The following is an 8,431-nucleotide window of genomic DNA, read 5'->3' as shown; positions in this document are numbered from 1 at the left end:
TCCATGCCGAGCCGAGAGACACTTCCCACTTCCAGCTGAAACCCTAGCCTGAGACCCCTTCCTCCTCGATGGCCAACCCCTCCATGGCGACCGGCGACAGGGTGCCCTTGGCGGAGGGGGTCCGTGCCGTCGGAGCCCAGATCCGCAACCGCATCCGCGTGGCGCCCATCGACCGCGTGGCTGCGGCCCTGGCGACGCGATGGTAGCGTCGGCCCTAGCGGCGTTGGAGGCGGCGAGCCAGTCCCTGAGAAACCGCGAGATCCTCGGCGCCGTGGGCACCACCGCGGCGGCGCTAAGCACCACCGATGCCGATGGGGTCCAACGAGGCGGACAAGCCACTGCGGCGGATCGATGCGTCGTTCGAGCAGCTCGCGGTCGTCGCCAAGCCACAGCAGCAGCCCGCGATGGCGGCGGGGGACTTCTCGTGTGCCTTCTCCAACGTCTCCGTCCTCTTTGGCTGCCTCGGCATCGCCTTCAAATTTGCCTTGATGGACTATGTCGCCAAGGCAAGCGGCCGCTCCTCAGCCCCCCTCTCCTCCCCCGCTACCTGCTCTGCTGTTCGGTATGCTACTTCATTGTGCTTGTACTGTATGTGGTAAAATTTCTGGTGATTCCTTCCCGGGACATTGATTTAGTTGTGTGAAGCTGAGAGGTTTGGGATGAAATGACCATTGCTTGTTCAATCAATAAATTCTTCAGTGTTCTTGGCTTCTTAGTACATGCACATTGAGTACATGCACATTCACATTTATTGTATCTGAATTGTATCAACTTCCAGTTAGCTAATTACTAAAATCATGTGCACATAACTATGTGAATTTGATGTTCAACCATTACATGTGATAACTAGGAAGCATATTTTTATCAGTGGACTGCTATTTCTTTTCTTGCTTCTGTTTGCAAAATTAGGTGATCATGGTAGCCTTGTTTTCTTTATTGTTAAAAAAGTACTAGGCTGCAGTTTTTTAGTGTGTCATCTTTATATGTGTCTTTCGAGTGAACAAACTATGCTAAAGGTAGATCAGGACTTTCATCTGAAGTGGAATTCTATCTTGGGTCTGATCTTTTGAATGAAAAGTTTTAGTTAGAAATACACTGCTTTCTAGCTGAAGGGGTGTATAGCTGTGTTGTATGACGTTGTTAGTTTTTGATGTACAAAAATTTGGTAGGTATCTAGGCTGATGATTGTTGGGACTCTATAGTTATTGAATGGATTTGCTAGCAACAAGGTGCCAGGCACAATTTACTGGTTATGAGAAGACTATAGTTGTGTTATTGTGATATTCAATTTATAGAATTGACTATGTTCTGTTTTTGCTTCAGGTAAACCAAGGTTTTGCTCATGGCTCGTACTAAGGAGACTGCTCGTAAGTCCACTGGAGGAAAGGCTCCTAGGAAGCAGCTAGCCACCAAGGTTTGTGACTGCAATATTAATAGTTTACCTATGCCATGTCTTTATTTATGGTTTAGGTAAATTGAACTGGGTATAATTTGAACCTCAACCTTCATTGCTAGCTTATGACCAGATATCCTACTGATGTATATGGACTATCATGGTACTATTGTTAATTTGACCATGTGCTCTACTTTGCTTTTTGACAGGCTGCCCATAAGTCTGCTCCCACAACTGGAGGAGTGAAGAAGCCTCACCGTTACCGCCCTGGAACTGTTGCTCTTCGGTGTGTAAAATCTTCCAACCTATTCTAGCATGTGTTATAGTTTTGTTTTGAAGTATTCTCAAATGAGTAAATTTTGTGCTTGACTTTGCAGTGAGATCCGCAAGTACCAGAAGAGCATGGAGCTGCTCATCAGGAAGCTTCCATTCCAGAGGCTTGTTAGGGAGATTGCCCAGGACTTCAAGGTGATCAATCAACTTGTGCACTACATTGTGATGCTCCTGTTGTGTCAACTCTTATAGTATGATGAATTAAGTAAACTAAAAGCACCATCATGTTCTGTCTGTGCAGACTGACCTCCGCTTCCAGAGCCATGCGGTGCTGGCCCTTCAGGAGGCTGCAAAGGCCTACCTGGTGGGTCTCTTCGAGGATCCGTGGCGAGAGGGCTTAAGGTGCTTGCTTTTCCTGTGGGAATGTCTCTGGCGGGCATCTGTGTCTGCTTTTGCTGCTGTTTTTAGTGATTGTTTGGAACTTCTAGCTCTAATTTAACTTACTTCTCGTTCCCCTGTTTCTGCTGTCAGTATTCCCATGGCAATTTAGGTAACTATAGTAATACTGTACAAGAAACATCATTGCATTACAAGTTGGGTTTGAATCTACTTGTGAGCAACTGGGTGCGCCCATTCTAGAAATATGATATGTAGATTTGCTTCACAGAACTGATGATGATGCACGTATTTGGAACAGTCCAGTCCATTCTCACAACCAATTAAGTCCAGAGCTCACACCTCTCTGTTGATGATGCACGTACATTCCAGTTAAAGAATAACACAGGATTAATTAATTCTTGGGCTCTTCTAGCCGTGCTTCTTACTCTAGGTTCCAAGTAGAGATTCCTATATACGTATACTTGCTTTGCTGCCGATTCCTGACTCTGTCTGTCTGTTTTGGAACTGTAAAATGCAGTGATGCCAAACATCGCCTCTGCTTCAACTGATTAATTTTCTGCGTGCCAAACAGAGCCTGTGATATTATCAAAATATTTGCTACACTTAATGGGTTTATCCCACTTGATGATCTTAACCACCTAGATCTCTGAGACTATTATTTCTAGTCTAATGTTATCAGCACAGTACATCCGATGTTTGCATGATAGATACATATATGTGACATCAATTTGTCGTTGGATATTGCTGGAAAGTAGCTATGTCACATCAATTTCTTGGTTGTCTAGTTTGTTATGTCACATCAATTATATGCTTTTTCTGAGATTGTGTTTTAGCTACTGCCACTTTGAGCTGTTGTAGATTTTAGTTATCAATTACAACAAAGCATTCTTACATTCCAAACTTGATCTTACTACTAAATAGCACCCCCTGTTGTTGTTGTTGTTGTTGTTATTCACCCTATCCTTGATGTTCTGTTTTCTTGTTGGCAGATATTTTGAGTAAATTCAAGACGAAAGATGTTCAAAGAAGCTCCAAGACATTCTTATATAGCAAGTTATGTAATAATAGATGGGTTATCTGGGAATTTAATGTATCTTCTCTCTGTTTGTGAATGAAATAGTAATTATGTATGTGATTTAATGTATCTTCTCTCTGTGAATTTCATGTATGTTTCAGAATTACAATTCCTGTTTCATATGAAATAGTAATTATGTATGTGATTTGAAAATGTGTGCAATGAAAACATGACTCATGCGACCCACTTATCAAAATAGTTTGAGCACATTTGAAATTTCTGACGTGTGGGACCAGTGTATGATATTATGATATTTGGGACAAATGTAAAACAGTGGAAAATAAAATAGCAAAAAGTAAAAGATCATACGCTGTAAAAGGCCGCATCTAGAAATAAAAAGGCCAAATTGTTTGGCCAGGCCCATGTAGCTAGAGAAAATATATAGTAAAAAGGCCGAATTGTTGGGCTAGGCCCATGTAGAAAACCGAATTGGACCGGGCTGAATCTTGTGCCACATCAGCTTGCCACGCTGGATGCCTACGTGGCCTGGGGAGGTTGCTAGTGACCAAAACGCCACAGTAGACGTATTTTGGTCATAAACGTCTTCGACCATTCCATAAGAAATGTTGCTAATATCAGTTTATGACGGCCAGCTTTTGACCTTATGTTTTTGGTTACAGAAAGGTCACAAATGAAAATTTGTGACCATTCAGTGACCAATAGTGGTGGTCACAAGTTGACATATTTCTTGTAGTGTGTGTGTAAATAACACAATAATATACGCACCACATAATACTCGTACAAACACCACAGTAATTTTTGACTCAGGGAAAAAGTTGTTAAAAACATTTCCCGTATAACCTTTGTGTAAATAGTATGATAATTTACTGATGCAGATCTGATAACTTGTGTATGAACATCATGCTAACTTTTATGATATGGGGGTGAAAAAATTGTTGAAAACATACACGCAGTACCTTCTATGTACCTAGCATGATGATTTACACACCGCAAACATGATAACTTTGGTACAAAACACCATAGTAAATTTGTCCAAGTGAATTTTTTTTATGAACACATGATAACCCCTGTCTAAATAACATGATAATTTATTCATCACAGATCTAATTACTTACGTACAAACACCATGGTAACATTGACCTGGAGGGGGTGTTGAAAAATACACCCCCGATAACTTATCTGCAAATATCATGGTAATATACGAAGCCCATACCTGATAAATTTAAGTAAAACAGAGAAAAAGCTATTGAGAAACATACCCCAAAAACTTGAGTGAGAAAAGCATGGCAACATTAGAACTTCGTACCTGATAACTTACGTGCAAACATCATGATATTTTACATCTTAAAAGGAGTGAAGAGGACGCCTGGGTTTGTGAACCATGTGAGACGTGTAGAAAAAAATGATAGAATTAGGGTACATTGTTCTGAAACCCGTACAAATGAGGCTGCCGGTTTGGATTTTCAGTTACTAATCACTACCTTTTTTGTTTATTCTTGTTTCAGGAAGATATAACTAGTGTGTAAGTTGTATGGAGTCAGATAAGTGGGCTAGCGCAACTGGATGTTGTAGCTTAGTTTCGTTTGAGAGGGCCTGGGTTCGATTCCCTTTCAATGCCTTCTTTCTTTTTGCCTATAAAAACTGAAGAAGATGGGATCCAAGGAGGGTGGTTGCTCGGGAGGAGGTCGGATTGAAGGGAGAAGAGTCATGTGGTACTTTTAGCAATGTGGCACACGTGTGTCAAATATCATAGTCTTTTTTAAAAAACACAATCATTATTTTTGGTGCGGGGAGAAAGTTTAAAATCCATGAAGATTTTTTAAAATGAAAAAATATAATTAAAATTCATGGATAGTTTTAGAAAAACATGAATAAACTTTAAATTCGCTATTCTTATAAATTTAAGAACATTCTTTTAGTTTACGAACATTTTCTATATTTCTTAAGAAAAACATGTTTTAATCTTTCAATTACATGTTCCTATAGTCATTTTTTATACAATACAGGAAAAAGAAAAATATATTGGTACAGTGTCAACCATCGAAGTGGGCCGACTTAGTGTACGATTGCCCGCCCAAATGTCATAATGAATGAACTTCAGTACTAGTAAGGTACACGTGCATTGCACACATGAGATTTGACAACCAAATTATGAATAAATACCACACTATAGCATATAAGCTTTGAGTCATATAGGCATGATGTAGATGTTCATCACATTTATAAATACTGGCATCGTTCATCACATTTCAGATGCCAACAGGCCGCCGCACAAATGGGATATGGCTCTGCCTCGTGTCACGGTTCCTCCCCTGTTATTCCCGTATGAAACTACAACGGCTCTAGATTAGACGCTTAGAAGGTTGGAGATGTGGACATGTTGGGAAGCGGATGGCAAGACAGGATGGAATTTTTGCTCGTGTGATTATAAAGGGGAATAAAACTTGGGCGACAGAGACAGCGCTGAATTGGTAGATTATCAGGTAGGGCGGCAAAGTATATGTATCATGATGGTACATTTGTTCGGACGGGGTAGCGCAGGCAAGGCTGGGAGTCACAACAATGGGATGGAGGAAGAAATGGTGCTAGCTAGCGAGCGTGGAGAGGCAAGGTAGTGGAGCAGTAGGAAGGCAAGCACGATCGAACAGCAAGACATGTGCACTTTTTCAGCCGTTGGATCCTAAAATCAACAGCTCATGTTGTAGGGATTTACACATCCTAGCCGTCGGATGTGCGTATCGGATGGCCTACATCCAAATTATTCCCACACTATACAATGGTATAGAATTTGACTTGTGTTTAAATTTGCATTTTAATCCGCATAATCCTATAAAACGCATAGCACAATGGGAGGCGAGTAATTGCGCACTAAGCGATTAGACAAACTATATGGGCCGGCCTAGCATGACTATTTTTTTAATTTTTTCTCACTAGTCTTGGAAAGGATCTAAACCTTCCTTGGACTAGTTTGTCCCCTTTTTACTTTGTTCTTTTTGCTTTTTCTGGTTTTAAAAATATTTCAATGTTTTCCTTTTTTAATTCATGTAATTTTTCAATCTTGTGAATATTATTTGGAATCAAGAAAAAAAATTAAAATAATGAATATTGTTTAAATTTTGGGAACACATTTCGAAGACTATTTTCTTGCATTCATGAATTTTTTAAATTCACAAATATATTCAAATTAATGAACTTTTTGATAAATGGAGAATATTTTTTGAATAACTAATAATTTTCATATTTCTACTTTTTTTTAAAATTTTAGGATGTTTTTGGAAATCCAAGGACATTTTGCAAATTCATGAACATTTTTTGGACTTGGAGAACATTTCTCAAATTCATGAATATGTTTCAAATTCAGAAAAACTTAATCCAATTCAGGTTTATTAAAATTCATGAATATTTATTGAAATTAGATATTTTTTAAAACTGGAATACTTTCTTAAAATTTTCGAAACAGTTTAATGTTTCAAACACTTTTTAAAATTCAAAAATGTTCTTTCAATATATTTTTTGAAAATTCCGAAACTTCTATAAAATAAATAGAAAAATTAATGGGAAAAAACAGAAAAAAAATTAAAACTTGAACGAAAAAATTCTTGGTGAAATAGAAAAAACTCATTATCCACATGGCGCAGGGGGCGCATTGTACCGGATAAGGCCCAACAGAGCTAGTTGGTCAAGCCCAAGCATGCAATCTCCGCAGAAAGAAGTTGTCAATCCCCTCCTCCCGTCCAAACCCCTTGGCCTCTCACGCGCGGTGCCACCGTTGCCGTCAATCCCCTCTTCCCCTCGTCGCGGCAACTGATCCGGCTTCCACCCCGTCCGTGATCTCGGGGCTTTGAGCCAAGTCATGTCTGTCTCCATCTAATGATATATAGGTTTCTTAAACCCTGATATGCCCTGCTTCAACAGCTTGTTTGTTATTCCCTTTGATGGTTGCGTACTATTGTCAATCTATGTGTTTCTTGTTAGTAATACTGTTTAATTTTTGTGGTATTCATATGCGAAGATGATAGACAAAATGAAAATCCAATAGTCCATGTGGATGGTGGGTGTCTTGCTCTTTGAAAAGTTGTCTTAAAGATTATTAAGAAAATCATCTTAGTTAGCTTGAAACTAGCTCGAGCTCGACTCGAGGTCATTACAAGCTGATCACGAGCCACTTTCTACAGCTCGACCACGAGCTTCGCTCGGTTTAAGCTCACTCGGATTTTAGTATAAGTTGAGCTAAGCCTAATCCAACTCGCTCAAACTCAACTCGTTTGCAGCCCTAGTGCCAAGTACTGCTACTCTGTATGTCTGCCTTGGTTGCCAGTTGGTTTACTATTTAAATTCACATGGAAACAATACTATTGTTACATACATGATTTGCTCATATCATTTTTGTATTAAAAAATAGAATAAAAGTGTTGTTTAAGTGCTACTATTATAATTCATACATTGTGTTATATATGAACATATCATATTGTAGGTATACAAAGGAACTGTGACAGATTAAACACATTCAGCTACGCACGATGGGCGCTCGCTCGCGGCGTCCACGTGGGCAGGATGGACTGGCGAGTTACATGGACGAGATTTCCTGGGCGCGTCTTTTTTCTTCCTCCACGTCATCACAGGGATTGAGTACCCATGAAGGCAACCCACGGTTCGTTTCCTCAGATACGCCCGCCCCTCTCTCTTCCACTTCTCTTGCCTTCCCCTCGAAGGCTCCTCGATTCTGGCGAGATGCCGCTCGAGATCTGGTCGGGGAAGAGAGAGCGAGCAGCCGCGGGCGTCCTCACCGCAGCACAAAGGGAACACAGATCTTCTTGGTTGTGACACCGGACGTCTGGGCGAATAGTTCACCGTCGGGGAAGAGAGAGCGAGCTACCGCGGGCGTCCTCACCGCAACACAAAGGGAACACAGATCTTCTTGGTTGTGACACCGGACGTCTGGGTGAATAGTTCACCCGCGGCTGCTGTGGCGGTGGGGCTAATGGCCGTGGACGACCAGCTACCCCCTGTCCGTGGAGGACGTCGTCCGGGCCTCCTCGACACTCCTTGCAGAGTTAATTGCATGTTGGTATCACACTTGCGCACCTACTCACGAATCAGTACCACTACTCTTACATGTCGCAATTCAGTACCACTATTCGGCCTAACTGTTACAAAATGGACAGACAGCCATATAAGTGTGTATTGACCATGTATCTGACAGACCGGGCCCACCTGTCAGGTGACACGATGGTCAATCGGCGCGTGCCCGATGCGCTCACTAGGACGAGGGCGGTGCGGTGGGTCTAAGGGGGCTCGGTCCTCACTCCCGCTCGATCTCACTCTCGCTC

At 41.4% G+C, this 8,431-nt stretch overlaps 1 long non-coding RNA gene and 1 other non-coding gene across 2 annotated transcripts; both read left to right on the top strand.

Annotated features, from left to right (window-relative positions):
• The first annotated feature begins 1,600 nt into the window (after positions 1-1,600).
• On the top strand, positions 1,601-2,047 carry LOC119348711. The gene is made up of 3 exons (XR_005169089.1): positions 1,601-1,679; positions 1,771-1,861; positions 1,968-2,047. It is a non-coding gene; the product is annotated as an uncharacterized LOC119348711 (long non-coding RNA).
• A 589-nt stretch (positions 2,048-2,636) lies between these two features.
• On the top strand, positions 2,637-2,719 carry LOC119295946. The gene has a single exon (XR_005144539.1). It is a non-coding gene; the product is annotated as a small nucleolar RNA SNORD24 (small nucleolar RNA).
• Positions 2,720-8,431: the final 5,712 nt, after the last annotated feature.

This window comes from Triticum dicoccoides, chromosome 1A (genome assembly GCF_002162155.2).
Source record: "Triticum dicoccoides isolate Atlit2015 ecotype Zavitan chromosome 1A, WEW_v2.0, whole genome shotgun sequence".
In the NCBI taxonomy this organism is placed as follows: Eukaryota; Viridiplantae; Streptophyta; class Magnoliopsida; order Poales; family Poaceae; genus Triticum; species Triticum dicoccoides.
The sequence above is the reverse complement of the archived record's forward strand: the minus strand, read 5'-3'. Positions and strand labels throughout refer to the sequence as shown.